The following is a 14,388-nucleotide window of genomic DNA, read 5'->3' on the forward strand; positions in this document are numbered from 1 at the left end:
GAATGGTCCAGTAATGAGAGAGGGGGACCAGAGAGGGGGGGGGGGGGGCTCAAGGTTGTATTCAGACGTAAGGATTGTCCCCATGAAAGACCAAACACGAACTTCCTCTGGGTTTAAGAGCCTCTTTATCAGACCCAAGTCTCTGTGTGCACACTGGTGGTCTCTCGTTGGGTGGGAGCCGGAGGGGGGGCTCATAGCAACATGTTGAATACAAATTTCAATTGGCTAATTCTCAAGCATGCTGGTTACAAAGATATCAGACTTCGGAGGTGTGTTTTATGGATGAAAGCTGATTAAAGCAGCTTAAATTAACTTGAATGTAAATATGATGTGGAAACATAGATATATATTTGTTATGCGCTGGTTATTAACCTTCCTGTCTGACAATTGAATTGGATTAGACGAATACACTATCCAAAGTTTTCAAAGTTAAACATTGTGCATTGTTTTTCCTTTTTCTAACATCTCTGTGTTCAGATGATGTGTTATTTTGGAGCAAATGTTTTTGTTTCTTAAAGGCATTGGAAGTCAACTTCTTCCATCTGCTTACCCACTCAGAAACTGTAAAACAGCAGCTTCTAAAATGTTGGAAAAGTGTAGACATTTATTGAATATCTTTGATGAGGGAATCCAACATTTCCCATGTAATAAGAACCCTGGAAAGCGGTTCTCTAGACATGTTTGAACTTGTTCTGTCACATTAGAGAAAACGCATGGGAAATGTCTAATCAGATTACAGTGAGTGCTTTTGAATGCTTTACCAGTGAAATTAAATCAATCTGCAGTTTATTGGGGACCCCTTTATAAAGCATCAGGCACCCTGAGGAGCCATCTGTGTGCAGCTAAATGGCATGGGCTTTAATTTGATTTCCCAACATGCTCTTGGCCTAGTTTTCGTTTTCTTGGGAATTGACCGGAACCTGACAAGATTACCAGACATCTCCAAAGAAAAACTTTTGATTCCCCAAGTGGCTCTGGGCCCCTTTACCTCCAACAGGGAGTTTGACTCTTGAACTAAACACTTATAAAGGGACACATTGCAGGGTCTTGTTGTTCTCCATTGAATTGTTGTTAATAATGGAATTTGGGCGAGTTGTACAGTGTGTTTGCCAGTGACTATGGAGGCGGGGCAGGCAATGTCCAAGACTCTTCCACCGAAAAGAAACCTGCATGAGGGAAGAGAGAGAAAAAGAGAGGAGGGAGGAGGAGGAAGGGAAAGAGCCTCTCAACGGGGACAGAAGGGAAAGAGTCTCTGTTTCAGAGGAATATAAACTGCGCAATTTCTTTCAGGACTGCCTGCCCTAATCGCCGTGGACCATTCCTGTCTCGAAAACGGATATCAGTTGTGTTTTTGGATGATTATGGATCCGTGCCCATTGCTGCTTTGGAGGTTACAGGAGCTGGCGATGTATTATTTACCAGATGGTCTTCAGAGGAGGAAACAAGCTGTGCAATCTTTCAGAAAGGCGATATGACTGTGCAGAGATGCAAGATCAGTGATGAGTCCATCATCAGTCATGCCTTGCCCATGGGCGAACACTTGAACATTTCCTCAGCCGGGGCTGTGATCTATTTGCGTGTGCAGTGCTCCCCGTGTCGACGTTTGCACCTATACGCGTTATGGATGCTGAAAGGTGATTTAATGTTTTTTGGGAGAGGGCTTTTTAGGGGGCTGCGTCATCCGTGGCTGGGAAAGGAGATGGATATTTTCAGATTTTCCATTATTACACTACAGTCAGCACGGTACCTCCCCAGCAGATTTTGGATTACACATACAAGGTAAGCATAACGCATATTGTTATCCGGCGTATGCTGGCATGTGAGGCTGCAGAGAATGTGTTATCTAATTGCAACGAATGATACTCCATTGAAAACAACCTGAACTATCCTCCTCCTGTAATATGACTTAAACGAGGCGATCAACATAACAGCAAAAATACAGTTTGCATTACTGTAGGAGACACTTATAGGCCATTATCTGGTAAACTAAGAGCAGTAACAGCAGTCATGAAAACAGAAGGCCAAAATACTGTGATTTTTAAGAGGATGGTTTGATTGCAGACTATTACATAATTCCAAAAACTGTGATTTGTATACTCTAACTTTGCACGAACAGGCGGTAAGTTTCCTATCTGTGTTGCAGACAGCTGTTTAGTCTGCTTTCCCAAATGTTATATATATAACTGTATGTATGGTGATGTCACGTTTGTACGGTAAAGAGGGAATAGTTTACGGGAACAAGGTAGGTCTGGAGTTGGTGATGTCGCAATCGCCTCGCGTTGATGACGGTTACAAATTTCTAAATGCATAAAAAGGCAATGGATCGTGTCCGTGGGTGTGATATACAGCGCGTGGCCTGATAACGTGCTGGTTGGAGGAGGAATAGAACAGCGGCTTATTCAATGAAATGCATCGCGTTCGTTGCAAGAAGGGTCGTGTCGCATTTTCTTTCTGAAATGTCATGTGGCGAAGTTGTGGCGGGTTCTCTTCTATTTCCAGGAAGAGTGTTTGAATTTTCTTCCCTAGAATTTGTATTTGTCCCCACCCCTCTTTTTTTTGTCTGTTCCGTAGCACCTCCGACATTTTGCCACTGGATGGCGACCCAGGACTGTTAAATTGGTTAGACTAACAAGTCATGAGCTTGCTCCAAGACTGTCCAGTCCTGTCTTTAGATAATATAATACAATTAGTCAGTAAAGACACCATATACCAACTTTACTAAATCACATTAGGCTATAAAGTAGTGAGCCTCTTTGACTATCCACGGAGCAGCTATGTTTCAGCAACACCATGTCCTGACTCTACATTAATTATTATTATTAAAGTGTAATTCAATGTCAAAAAAAAAAAAAAAAATGCAATGTGTTGACGGTGTTGTTGATGTCCCACAATGCATTGCAACTCTTGGAGATACTCGCAGCTGCAACAAATTCAACTAATTGCAATGCAGTGGCGGGCCAGCTCCGGTAGGACAAAACAAGAGTGATATTTTATGGGGGAAATGCTTTATTATTACTGGATTATACAGTAGCTTTCTACATTAAATGCAACACAACTGCGTAGTTAACGTTTTAATGTACTGAAAAATGCCTCTGCCCAGGTAGCATACGGTGTATTTCTGCTCTAAACATCCCACTGCAACACTTACTAGCTAGCTTACCGGTTAAAATCACTTCAAGGCATGTTTGAAAGTCTGGGGCCCACAAGTTCCAGTCTAAGCGAATATTGGACAGTTGTATTTTACTTTAAATATGAAAACGAGAACGTGGACTCTTAAACTTTCTTTTGGCACTAATTGTACCACTCCATTTAAAACAGTAGTCTACTTGGCGTTATCCTAAACTGACTGTTTCTTAAAATCTCTTATCCAACGTAACAGTGCCATTTTGCTTTACAAAATAGAAGTGAACACAGTAAATTATGTTGATAACAGCCCTTTCCTTCCTCAGTGCTTCTCTTTTTAGCTATATAAAATAAATGATAAAAAAGCATTGACTAAGCATCACTTGACTGGTTTGCTGGCATGCTGTGAATCGGTTTTGTTTGTGTTTTGCGCATTTCATGTACAATTAGTATATTGTCGAATACATGCCCACTTACAGCATATTTTTTCCCTGTCTATACCTCAGTTGTTAAATGTCTTCAAATACCTTGTGATTCCTGCATGCTGCTTTATATATTTCCTCCTGTATGATAGATATTTATTTGAGGAGGGAACTCAACAAGTTGTTAAAGCTTTTAAGAAGATGAACAGCCTCTGCGTGGTTCATGATAGGAATAATAACATGCCAACAACACTGAAGAAATGTCTCCAGTAGTTATTTTATTTTCTACCACTACATGAACAGTCAGCATTAGTCTACAAAGTGGCAAAGTTGTTCGCTGTACACGTTGTTGCAGAAAAGTGCAAGAGTGTGTATTCACCCCTAGATGTCGACACATGCGCAGTCCATCACTGCTCTGTGTGTGTGACCTTTGTAAACAGCTGCCAATTTTCTCACGGTGTAGGAATGGAAATCAGACTGTGGTCTTTGAATAGATGTTGTTGTTCAATTACATAAAACGAATCCAGTGCATTTGGGGAACAAGCTTTAATGACTAAAATTGCCATGTAGGTGTTAGTGTCTGAATACATTTCCGCATCAATAAGCGGCTTGATTACAGCTCATATGTTCTGTTTTGTATCTCTTAACACAAAGTAAGGACAATATATATATTTCTCATTCACAGAGAAAGAGTCAGGACCATGGCCAACCATTGTTGTGCTATGTTTGAAGAACCACCAGCACCCGACTGAAGCCATGAGTGAAACATCTGAACTACTGTAGGCAAGACGTTTAATGGCATCCTGTGAAGATGGACTGCACAGCTGAGGAATGGCAAACGGTAGACATTCCGCATCAATGGTAAGATGGACATTTTAGTATGAACTATCTACATTATGTACACTTCCCGCCTAAATAAATAAGTAAATCCTAATATCAAAGCAAACCTGTGATATGTATGTTTCATTTAATAGGTTGGTGAAGACATTCAAATACACGGGCCATTATTAAATCCATAGCATTTTAATTTGAAATACAAGTGATGTTTTTAATAAAAGTGAAATATATGTTAACATATTCATTGAAATTCACTACAAAGTTTAAAGGCATCTTCCCCCTATTGCCTTACAGCTGATTACAGATCATAAATAACAGCAGACTAATTGGACTGATCCATATCAGACTTTTAGTTGACATACTGTGTTTTTCTGCAGGAGAGCCACCTGCATTTTGCTGCAAGATTCCACCTGCCCAGGTAAGACCTTTGACCTTTTCCCCTGGCTTTGACCTGCCTGAAGTGATGCATGATTTCACTGTTTAGTCATTTTGATGCCGTCTTTCCTGTTTTGTCTGTGCAGTGGCTATGTTTGCCTGAGCTTCTTCCAGAACAATGACATGTTTGATTAGCTTGAATACATTGAAATATCCAGCAAACGAGTACAGTATGTCTGTTGGCAATCTCTGATTCTATTTCGTCCCTACTGACCGCCAGAGGCGGTGCTTTAGCACTGGATATGTCCATCGCGCGCATGCGCAGCTCGAGTACCAATAACAACAAAGTCACCTGTGACCCACGTGACACCGGCTATATCAGCCGGTATTGTCAGAGGATCTGTTCCTTTTCATCTTCTCGCTGCGCGAGGGTACCGTGGCTACGTTTTCGTAGCCTACAGCGTTCAGGCTTGAACGTTTGATCGGAGGGATTTCTCTGCAAACAGCTGGCCGCGTGAAGCTTCGCGACTGACAGTCGGAGCTACGGGTCGTTAGACGCGTCCTCCAGGAGCTGCGCCGGCTGTGCAGAGCCTCGACAGACAGGTTTGTGTCAGCTTGTTGCTAGTGATGGCTGTGTTTCCACACCCGCTCCCAGCCAAGTTGTCCTGATTACCGTCTTATTGTTTGTGGCTTAGACTTTCTGGTGACGACAGTGTTCCGCTTCCTCTCCCATAAAGTTGCCCTTATGCTCTTTTGAAAGTTCTGCTTGTGGCGTTGTGCCCGAGCTATCATTAGCATTTGAGTCCCAGCTTTGGCTGCGTCCCTCATTCGATTTAGTATGGAAAGCCAAGAGTGTCATACTTTAAACCCGTTTTTCGTTTAGATGCAGAAAGTAAGGTAAGTACTTTCTATTTTCTAGAAGCTATTATCTGGTCTTAACATTTGTGTTCTGACTTGGTCGCTTGTTTGTTAGCAGCAGCCGCTTGGCTAACACCTTGCTGTTGAGCTTAACTATTAACTCAGGGCAGTGCTCCCGCTCCCTGTAGCATAGGGTTTGATTGCAGTAGCGCTAGTTCGTTGTATTACTGCTCCTAGTACTAGACTCCTAGCACTAGGATGATATGCAGAGAACATCTTCACGGCGGGTGCTGTGTGCTCGGCATGTGCGGTTACTACTGTAACCAGACACGGTTCTATGCGGGCTGTTCTCTTTCTTAGAAGCTAATTATCTGGTCTTAACATTGTGTTCTGACTTGGTTGCTTGATTGTTAGCAGCAGCCGCTTGGCTAACACCTTGCATGTACGGTTAAGCTTCATTATTTAACTCAGCCAGTGAGGGCAGTGCTCTCGCTGCTGCTCCCGGTAAACGCATTGGTATGGTTGCAGTAGCGCTATATCGTGGTATTTACTGCTCCTAGTACTAGACTCCTAGCACTAGGACGATATGCAGAGAACAATCTTCACTGTGTGTGCCGTGTGCTCTGCATGTATGGCCATTAAGGAGGATTTCATCCTCCCAATATTATATTGTCTAGTGGGCAGCCGTTGGCTGACACTTTTAGGCACCGGCCACAGTTACTATTGTAACTAAGGTTCTAAGCCGTAAGTACTGGCCATAATTACTACTGTAACTACGGTTCCAAGCTGTGTAAGTACTGGCCATAATTAATACTGTAACTACGGGGTTAAGCCGTAAGTACTGGCCATAGTTACTACTGTAACTACGGTTCCAAGCCGTGCACGTACTGGCCATAGGCAATACCGTAACTACGGCTCTATGCCGTGTAATGGCCATAGTTACTACTGTAACTACGGTTCTAAACCATGTAAGTACTGGCCATAGTTACTACTGTAACTACGGTTCCAAGCCGTGCAAGTACTGGCCAGAGTTACTACTGTAACTACGGCTCTATGCTGTGTAAGTATCCAAGCCGTGCAAGTACTGGCCAGAGTTACGACTGTAACGACGGTGCTAAGCCGTGTAAGTACTGGCCATAGGTACTACTGTAACTACGGTTAGATGCCGTGTGAGCCCTGGCCATGGTTACTGCTGTAACTACAGCTCTGTGCTATTCTATTCTTTAGAAGCTAGTTATCTGGTCTTAAACATGTGTGTTATTTGACTTGATCTCGCTTGATCGTTAGCAGCAGCCGCTCGGCTAACGTCTTGCGTATACTGTTAGCTTCTTTATTTTACCCAGCTAGGTGAAGGCAGTGCTCTCGCTCCCGCTCCCTCTACCGGTAATGCGGATGTAGCTACATCCCTTTTTCTGTTCGGCGAGTAGTAGCACCGCTCTACTCTTCCCGTTCAGCAGGTAGCCGGTGAAGGCTGTGTTCCCGCTCCCGGTTACACTGCATCTGGCGTTCGACTCTAACTTAACCAGTGAAGGCAGTTCTCGCCCCCACTCCTGGTAGACGCCAAACGGCCTCGTTTTTCCGTTAAGCAGGTAGCCGGTGAAGGCTGTGTTCCCGCACCCGCTCCCGGTTACACTGCATCTGGCATTCGTCTCTAACTCAACCAGTGAAGGCAGTTCTCGCCCCCGCTCCTGGTAGACGCCAAACCGCCTTGTTTTTTCTGTTAAGCAGGTAGCTGGTGAAGGCTGTGTTCCCGCACCCGCTCCCGGTTACGCTGCATCTGGCATTCGTCTCTAACTCGACCAGTGAAGGCAGTGTTCTCGCCCCCGCTCCTGGTGGACGCGGAACTGCCTTGTTTCTCCGTTAAGCAGGTAGCCGGTGAAGGCTGTGTTCCCGCACCCGCTCCCGGTCACACTGCATCTGGCATTCGTCTCTAACTCAACCAGTGAAGGCAGTTCTCGCCCCCGCTCCTGGTAGACGCCAAACTGCCTTGTTTTTCTGTTAAGCAGGTAGCTGGTGAAGGCTGTGTTCCCGCACCCGCTCCCGGTTACACTGCATCTGGCATTCGTCTCTAACTCAACCAGTGAAGGCAGTTCTTGACCCCGCTCCTGGTAGACGCCAAACTGCCTTGTTTTTCTGTTAAGCAGGTAGCTGGTGAAGGCTGTGTTCCCGCACCCGCTCCCGGTTACGCTGCATCTGGCATTCGTCTCTAACTCAACCAGTGAAGGCAGTGTTCTCGCCCCCGCTCCTGGTAGACGCTAAACTGCCTTGTTTATTCTGTTAAGCAGGTAGCTGGTGAAGGCTGCGTTCCCGCACCCGGTTACGCTGCATCTGGCATTCGTCTTAATTTAACCAGTGAAGGCAGTGTTCTCGCCCCCGCTCCTGGTAGACGCTAAACTGCCTGGTTCCGTTAAGCAGGTAGCTGGTGAAGGCTGTGTTCCCGCACCCGCTCCCGGTTACGCTGCATCTGGCACTCGCCTCTAGCTCAGCCAGTGAAGGCAGTGTTTTCGCCCCCGCTCTTGGTAAACTGCCTTATTTACTAGTCCAGCTAGGTGAAGGCAGTGATCCCGCTCCCGCTCCCTCTGCCGTAACGTGGGTGTAATTACATCCCTCTTTCTGTTCGGCGAGTAGCAGCAACGCTCTACTCTTTCCATTAAGCAGGTAGCTGGTGAAGGCGTGTTCCCGCACCCGCTCCCGGCTACGCGGCATCTGGCTACCTACAGAATGGTTCATTCATGTAGCGCCTGTAGGGTTTCTCTTGAGCCCGAGGACGGCCACGACCGCTGCCCCTCCTGCCTCGGCCGCTTCTGGCGGTCAGTGGGGACGAAATTCGAGCATCTGAGGGAGGTTCTCACGGTAAACGCCTGCATGAGCTGTAGCTGCATGCCTCGGGTGCTCAGAGTGGCTCGAATCACTGAGGTGGAACGTCTGGCAGCAGCCAACAGACACCTCTCCTTGTCACGTACTCCTCCAGATCAATTCGGCCGTTCCCGGCGACTTGAGGGAGCGATGGCTTTGTGTGCTCCCCCCAATAGAAGGACTAGAAATAGGCTGTCCTCTAAAGTGGATCGGCTAGCTGCCGATAGGGGCATGATGAAGTCGCCTCTTGGCCCTTCAGCCTGGGCCCGGTGTAGGGGCTGCTAACCCCCCCCCCCCCCCCTTCGGTGGGCGCCCCTCCTTCGGCTGACGCACCTCCTCCGGTTGACGGAGAGTCCTCCGTCGCGTACCAGTCGAGCCAGGGGAGCTGTTTAGATCAGCTGCCCAAGCTAGGCAGACCAGGCAGCAGCACTCGGGTCCTCGCAGGCCTGTGCCCACTTCCAGCAGGCCCAGGGGCCACTCTAGCAGCCGCACTCAGCCGCTGGATTACAGGGGTGGTCTGCAGAGGTCTTAGCGGCCCACTCAACCGCCTCCCAATGACTTTCGTGCCCCATGTCGCCCGCCTTCCAGGCGGCCTCGTGCCCCAGAGCCTGACCGGAACCCCCCAAGAGGCTCCAGGGTCCGGGGGGCTGGGCTCTGAAATCCCGAGGGTGGTCGGCGGCTGCTTTCCCAGCAGCAGCTCAGTTTCTGGGCAGTCTGTACTTCCGTCCCTTGGGTGGTTTTCACCTTAACCCAGGGGTATGGACCGCAGCTCCGGCCCCTAGCCTTCGGCTGGGTCTAATTGACAGTCGTCAGCGATCCGGCAGGGGCCCTACCTCTGGGCCAAGAGTTGTCCGTCCTTTTGTCCAAGGACGCAATCAACCCAGTAAGACCCTCTGCTTAGCCAGGGGGTTCTACTCGGCATACTTTCTCGTGAGCAAGAAAGTCGGCGGATTTCGCCCGATCTTGGACCTCAGAGGAATCAACAGATTCCTGAAGGTGCTGCCATTCTATATGCTGACTACTGCATACGCACAGGTGGAGTGGTTCCCAACCGAGGGATGCCTACTTCCACGTGGGCCGGGCAAGAGGGTGTCTTATATTCAGTTCCTCCGGCCCTTGGGCAGACTGGCAGCTGCCTCGGCCGCTGGGCCCTTAGGCCCGCTGTCGTTGTGCCCCATGCAGATGTGGCTGAACAGCCTTCACTTGGACGCCAAGTGGCACAGGCACAGTGAAGTCAGGGTGTCGCAGCATTGCTCCACTCTCCGTCACGCTGGAGGGGCAGGGCCTATCTCTGGTAGGCGTGCCCATGGGCGCCATCTCATCCCTCCAGGAGACCATCACCATAGGTGCATGTCTCTCAGGGTGGGGTGCAGTGCGGCAGGGCAGGACCGTTCAGGGTCAGTGGTCTGCCCAGCAGAGTGCGCGCCGGGTCAACGTGCTAGAGCTTCGGGCCGTGCAGCTTGCACTCACGCACTTTCTACCCCAACTGGGGGGCAAGAATCTGCGTGTTCCTTGGGGACAGCATGTACATTGTTGCTTAGACAACAGTCCCTTCTAGATAGTGGACGTTCTCACTCCACTCTGAATTTATGTGGCTGCGATTCTGCCCGACATGTTCGGGTCGACGGCGCCACGGCGGGGTGCCACAGGTCGGTGTCCCTCTTTATGAGAGGGGCTTTACGGCAGCGTCCCCCTTGCACCCCGAGGGCTCCGGCTTGGGACCTGCCCTTGCTGCCGGATGCCCTATCACCTCCTCCCTTCGAGCCCCTGGCCCAGGTGGGGCTTAGGTGGCTGCCCACAAAGGCAGCATTTCTGCTTGCCATAGCCTCAGGGAAGTGAGTCGGGGAGTTGCATGTCCTCTCCATAAACAATACATGCCCGAGGTGGGACTCTCATGCGTTTCCCTTTGGGCAAATGTGGCATTCCCGCCCGGGGTCCTTCCACAAACTCACTTCAATCAGCCTGCCCAGCTGGCACGCTTTGACATTCAGGAGTACGGCACATCGAAGTTGCTGTGCCCGGGGGGTGCCCAAAGGGCGTATATCAAGGCTACTGCCTGTATACGGCAGGAGGAGCAACTCTTGAGTTTGCCCTGGCGGCACTAAAGGAGGTTAGGCCCTCTAACCAGTGGCTTCCCCACTGGGTTGTCGATACCATCTCACAGGCTTACGGGGCCAGTGGCCGCCCCCTGCCACCAGGCTGAGATGCCACTCTACAAGGAGCATCTCAACATATTGGGCTGCCCTGAGAGGGGTGCCCCTGGAGACCATCTGCGCCGCGGCGTCGTGGGCGTCTTCTGGCACATTCTCCAGTTGTCATCAGGTCAATGTCGCCACTCCCCATTCTTTGGGCGTGGTCCTTTTGCCGAGCTCCGCTGCTTCCAGTGGTGAGCAAGGGCTTGGATTCTTCATGACATTGTTGGTATAGGTCATCCAGTGCTAAAGCACCGCCTCTGGCGGTCAGTAGGGACGAAATAGAACGATAGTTACGGCTGTAACTACGGTTCTATGAGTCCCGGATGACCGCCAGAGTTCCCTGTCACTCAGAATTCTTGTGTGCTCGCGAGAAGATTCGGGGAACAGATCCTCTGACAATACCGGCTGATATAGCCGGTGTCACGTGGGTCACAGGTGACTTTGTTGTTATTGGTACTCGAGCTGCGCATGCGCGCGATGGACATATCCAGTGCTAAAGCACCGCCTCTGGCGGTCATCCGGGACTCATAGACTTGACTTTGAAATGTAAAAGGTTTAAAGAGTACCCCTGTCTTTGTCCTAGATATTAGTGTTTGTCTGTAGAGGAGTTGCCATTTTCACCACAACGACTGCATTTATTGGGGCACGCACGCACACACACACACACACACACACACACACACACACACACACACACACACACACACACACACACACACATACACACAGACGTGTCAATTGAGTTGTACACATTCAACACCCTTACTTAGGCCTAGCACACCTAACCTAACACCAGCTCTGTTTCATTTTCTCACACAGTCCTCAAACACTCTGACACACATCTCATACACCCCACACCTTTTTCACCCACTGTTTTGATCTCCCTCCGAGGGACAAAGACACACACACTCTGTAATGCCAGCGTCTCCCAAGACCCCGCTGTGCCTCACACACCTGGGGTTTTCCATCACACCGCCTGCTCAGCTTTATTACACACATTTACTGCTGCCCATGAATCAGATCCATTACACACATAAATGCACACGTACACACTCCCGCTTAAGACCAAGTAGACACCCTTCATTATGCTTGCAGATAAATACACACACACACACACACACACACACACACACACACACACACACACACACACACACACACACACACACACACACACACATAAAGCGCAGCCTGTCTGGAACCTTTGCTGTAAGGAAATATGTTACCGAGCCGAGTGAAAGGAGGGAGCGAGGAGGTATGGATGGAAAAATAATACCATGACCTGTGACAAACAAAGTAGTATTTCTCTTCTCACTCACTTTGATTTCAATACTCACTGTTACATTACAGTTTCACATCTTTTATCAACCTCTGCCCCTTTTGTTCATTATATGTGTAGTTATATCATGCAGGTTCATATTTACAATCAACCCATTACTTAAAAGTGACTTAAATGTCATGCTTTTCTGGTTATTACCCGTCCGCTAGTGAGTTATGTAGCTTTTTCTGCATGTAAACGGTCTGCAGAGTCACACACCTCAAAGTACACCCTGTAGCGAGTAAAACTCTAACACAGAGAAGACCTGTCCATGCTGCCCCAGAACGCCTCGTTGGAGATTTCTCTTTTTCCATTGTTTACTTCTCGGGTATAGTGACATATTTCGGGTATAGTGACGTATTTCGAGTATAGTGACGTATTTCGGGTATGGTGACGTATTTCGGGTATAGTGACGTATTTCGGGTATAGTGACGTATTTCGGATATGGTGACGTATTTCGGGTATAGTGACGTATTTCGGGTATCGTGACGTATTTCGGGTATGGTGACGTATTTCGGGTATAGTGACGTATTTCGGGTATAGTGACGTATTTCGGATATGGTGACGTATTTCGGGTATAGTGACGTATTTCCGGTATAGTGACGTATTTCGGGTATGGTGACGTATTTCGGGTATCGTGACGTATTTCGGGTATGGTGACGTATTTCGGGTATAGTGACGTATTTCGAGTATAGTGATGTAACATAATGTCCGCGGAGCCGTTACACTCACACTCGGCGGGACGTTGCGAGGCTCGCTGCTGCGAGGCTCGCTGCTGCGAGGCTCGCTGCTGCGAGGAGCGGGACACTGAGCTGGCTCACTGGTGTGGGGTCGGCGAGACCCCGCGGAACCCAGCCTGAGCACACATACAAACTCCCAGCCAGGCTGCGGGTGTGTGTGTGTGTGTTCGGGCTGGGTTTCGCTGGGCTGGGTCTCGCTGTCTCGCAGACGGCCACTGGGCTCACAGGGAGGGGGGGGCAGGAGCTCCAACAAGCCGTTTAGGACAGAGAGTGAATACACATACTACACAGAGATGCTGTATGAGAAACCAATGTGAGTTTGGAACAATATAAATCTATTCTAGTAGACCTCAACAATGGAATTATGATCAGTAGAAATGGCCATGACATGGGACCTTTACAAAGTTAGGAAATTGTGGATAAAATGTAGCCACCGGGTTTCCCTTTCTCTAAAGACAGCTTTTGGCCATTTGTTGAGCAGATATATATTCCATCATCCATTACAGGAACTGTCATTTTGTGTGTGAGTGTGTGAGTGTTACTGTACATTTTCTGGTAAAACTTTAGCTGTGAGCGTTGGCATCAATCAGTGTGACAGCGTCGCCAATCAGCTTGCATCTGTCTCTGAGACACACAGGCATGCACACTCACTTTATGACTTCAGTGTCTTATGCGCCTCAAGGCTAGTTCTGTATTCTGGCAGATACCGGCGTGTACCTTATACATCTTAGGTCTGAGTCGCTTGTTCTGTTCCCTCTCGCATTATTACGCTTTGAGAAGTACCAATAGTACATCTAAAGCCACGATGATGTCACCTCACTTGACTTGCAGAGCTTGGCAGCAGCCATTACACCAGGGTTTTGATGTTGGCTTGTAAGTGAAATAATTCCATATGGTGCACCTGGGAGCAGTTTATTTGGACAGGGTTATGGTTTAAGACGTGGTAGATGAGTGACATATGTTCAGCTGCAAACCTTTTTCAGAGCATTAGGAGTCCATAGACTACAATACGTTTCCTGTCCTGCAGATGTTGGTACAGTGAGTAACACACACTCCATGTTGAAAAGGATTTACTAAATGTGTTGCATTGGATTTTCTGTTGATCTGAAGTTAATATTGACCTTTGCAGTTAATTAGTCTTTAAATATGAGTAACACTGTTCAGGTTGAATGGTTGAAAGCAGGTGACAGTTTGTGAGTATCCTTTGCAGGGCGTAGGACCGGACATTAGGATTTGGCATCTGCTTTGTCTACATCCTCCTCTTCCTCCTTCTTTTCTGTCTTCTGCTGCTCCAACCCGTCTGCCGTCCACATGTGCCACACGCCCTGTGGAGGAAGCACAGCAAAGGATTGTTGCTCACATCATTATTTAGGGTTCAGTTATAAGAATATTATTCTTATTTATCTAATCAATGTGAACTTCAATCTGTCACAGATTTAGTTCCCTTCTTTTCTTGTGAAATCCAACTCTTGAGAATCAAGGGCACACGCTTGAAAGAAAGAGTGTGCTTGGTTCAGAACAGATTTGAAGGAGAGAGATTCAGGAGGAGAGGTGGTGAGAGCTGAGTCAGGATGCCCGGGGGAGGACGGCAGGAAGTAGTGGGTGAGGAGGAGGAGGACAGGAAAGAGAGGGAGGTGGAGAGACTCCTCTTCATCGTCGTCCTC

At 48.1% G+C, this 14,388-nt stretch overlaps 1 protein-coding gene across 1 annotated transcript in view; it reads left to right on the top strand.

Annotated features, from left to right (window-relative positions):
• Positions 1-1,249: 1,249 nt before the first annotated feature.
• kdm6ba (lysine (K)-specific demethylase 6B, a) overlaps positions 1,250-14,388 on the top strand; it is a 110,062-nt gene continuing 96,923 nt past the window's right edge. The window contains exons 1-3 of the mRNA XM_034105624.2: positions 1,250-1,779; positions 4,231-4,406; positions 4,760-4,800. The gene's annotated coding sequence lies outside the window, so the exon portion shown is untranslated. The remainder of the gene's footprint in view (positions 1,780-4,230; positions 4,407-4,759; positions 4,801-14,388) is intronic.

Source organism: Pseudochaenichthys georgianus, chromosome 18 (assembly GCF_902827115.2).
Source record: "Pseudochaenichthys georgianus chromosome 18, fPseGeo1.2, whole genome shotgun sequence".
Lineage (NCBI taxonomy): Eukaryota > Metazoa > Chordata > Actinopteri > Perciformes > Channichthyidae > Pseudochaenichthys > Pseudochaenichthys georgianus.